Source organism: Rhinopithecus roxellana, chromosome 15 (genome assembly GCF_007565055.1).
Source record: "Rhinopithecus roxellana isolate Shanxi Qingling chromosome 15, ASM756505v1, whole genome shotgun sequence".
Taxonomy (NCBI): Eukaryota; Metazoa; Chordata; class Mammalia; order Primates; family Cercopithecidae; genus Rhinopithecus; species Rhinopithecus roxellana.
Window position 1 is genome coordinate 1,844,117 of NC_044563.1, and position 2,793 is coordinate 1,846,909.

Sequence of the window (2,793 nt, forward strand, 5' to 3'; positions counted from 1 at the left end):
CCTGTGTACTCCTGCGTACTCCTGTGTATTCCTGCGTGCTCCTGTGTATTCCTGTGTGCTCCTGCGTGCTCCTGTGTATTCCTGTGTGCTCCTGTGTATTCCTGTATGCTCCTGCGTGCTCCTGTGTGCTCCTGCGTGCTCCTGTGTACTCCTGCGTGCTCCTGTGTATTCCTGCGTGCTCCTGCGTGCTCCTGTGTATTCCTGTGTGCTCCTGCGTGCTCCTGTGTACTCCTGCGTGCTCCTGTGTACTCCTGCATACTCCTGTGTATTCCTGCATGCTCCTGTGTATTCCTGTGTGCTCCTGCGTGCTCCTGTGTACTCCTGCGTGCTCCTGCGTGCTCCTGTGTACTCCTGCGTGCTCCTGTGTACTCCTGCGTACTCCTGTGTATTCCTGCGTGCTCCTGTGTATTCCTGTGTGCTCCTGCGTGCTCCTGTGTATTCCTGTGTGCTCCTGTGTATTCCTGTATGCTCCTGCGTGCTCCTGTGTGCTCCTGCGTGCTCCTGTGTACTCCTGCGTGCTCCTGCGTGCTCCTGTGTGCTCCTGCGTGCTCCTGTGTACTCCTGCGTGCTCCTGTGTATTCCTGTGTGCTCCTGCGTGCTCCTGTGTATTCCTGCGTGTTCCTGTGTATTCCTGCGTGCTCCTGTGTATTCCTGCGTGCTCCTGCGTGCTCCTGTGTATTCCTGTGTGCTCCTGCGTGCTCCTGTGTACTCCTGTGTACTCCTGTGTACTCCTGCGTGCTCCTGTGTACTCCTGTGTGCTCCTGCGTGCTCCTGTGTATTCCTGCGTGCTCCTGCGTGCTCCTGTGTATTCCTGTGTGCTCCTGCGTGCTCCTGTGTACTCCTGTGTACTCCTGCGTGCTCCTGTGTATTCCTGTATGCTCCTGCGTGCTCCTGTGTATTCCTGTGTGCTCCTGTGTATTCCTGTGTGCTCCTGCGTGCTCCTGTGTATTCCTGCGTGCTCCTGCGTGCTCCTGTGTACTCCTGCGTGCTCCTGCGTGCTCCTGTGTGCTCCTGCGTGCTCCTGTGTACTCCTGCGTACTCCTGTGTATTCCTGCGTGCTCCTCTGTATTCCTGTGTGCTCCTGCGTGCTCCTGTGTATTCCTGTGTGCTCCTGTGTATTCCTGTGTGCTCCTGCGTACTCCTGCGTACTCCTGCGTGCTCCTGCGTGCTCCTGTGTACTCCTGTGTGCTCCTGCTGCGAAGGGTAAAACGAAGCAAAACAGCAGAAACACACAGGACATGACCTAGCGCCAGCGAGGATGGGGAGCAAGTGGGCCTCACGCCCTGCTGCAGAGTGGACTATGGCACAGCCCCTGTGTGTGGTTGGGGGACCTGTGGGTGATGGGGGTCAAACAAGACGTGGGCAGAGATGGCAGAACAGCCTCCTGGTGCTGGACTTCCTCACTCAGCCAGGGTGGCCTGGGCCTGCACCAGTGCTGCCCGAGACGGCGAGTCTCAACCTGCTCCAGGGGCATGTGCGTTTCTGCATGTGTGTGTGTGTGTGTATGTGTGTGTGTGTCCACTGCATGTGTCTATGAATATATGTGCTGTATTTGCATGTGTGTGTGTCTATGTGTGCATATGTCTACGTCTGTCTGTGTCTGTCTGCGTATGTGCTCTGTGTCTGTGGGTCTGTCTGTGTATGTGCTCTGTGTCTGTGGGTCTCTCTGTGTATGTGCTCTGTATCTGTGGGTCTGTGTATGTGCTCTGTGTCTGTGTGTCTGTGTATGTGCTCTGTGTCTGTCTGTCTGTGTATGTGCTCTGTGTCTGTCTGTCTGTGTATGTGCTCTGTGTCTGTGGGTCTGTGTATGTGCTCTGTGTCTGTGTGTCTGTCTAGGTGGTCTGTGTCTGTGTGTCTGTCTGTGTATATGCTCTGTGTCTGTCTGTGTATGTGCTCTGTGTCTGTGGGTCTGTGTATGTGCTCTGTGTCTGTCTGTCTGTGTATGTGCTCTGTGTCTGTGGGTCTGTGTATGTGCTCTGTGTCTGTGGGTCTACACGTGTATATGTGCCTGTGTCCGTATGTGTCCCAGTGTGTTACTGTGTCTGTGCATGTGTGCATGCTTATGTGCAGTAGGGAGGGAGGGCTCAGGCCTAAGCAGAGTCCCTGGGGCTCTGGGAGCAGAGGGCAGTGAGGCTGAGGCTGGTGCAAGGGTGGTTTCAAGAGCTCAGGTGAAGTGGAGCAGAAACAGAAGCTGGAATCCAGCCCCAGCAGCAGCAGCAGCAGCACTGGCCCTGCCCAGAACAGGTTCGACCTGAGCCAGCGCTGCCTGGCTGCCCTGGGGCTAGAGAGGCTGAGACAGGGAGGGAAAGTCAGAGGGTGGGGGTGGGGGCCTGGGCGCTGGCAGAGCCACCTGCCCTCAACGACTGCCCCTGCCGAGACCCCCGCCCCACCCGCTGTGGTTCTGCTGGCCCAGGTTTCGCTGGGCCCACTCCCGGGGTTTTTCATCACTGGAGCCCAGGGTCCCCCGCACCCTCCCCACAGTCTTGACCCTGTTGCCGCCTGCCTCCTCCAGGGCACCCCGAGGCCCACGTCAGGATACCCGCCTCAGGCAGCAGTGGCAGGGTCGCTGCTCTCTGCCCAGCCTGCAGCACGTGCCACCCTGGGTGCGCTGCCCTCCGGAAGGTTCTCCTCCCTCCCCGGGACTCCCCCTCCCACTCCGGAATGCCTCCCTGCCTGCCCAGCAAGGGTGTTTGGCTGAGTTCTGCAGCCCCGACACAGGTCACCTCCCACGTCTATGGGGGCTTCAGAGAGTCCCGGAATCCCAGACATCTGACAGGATGGGGTCCCAGAGAC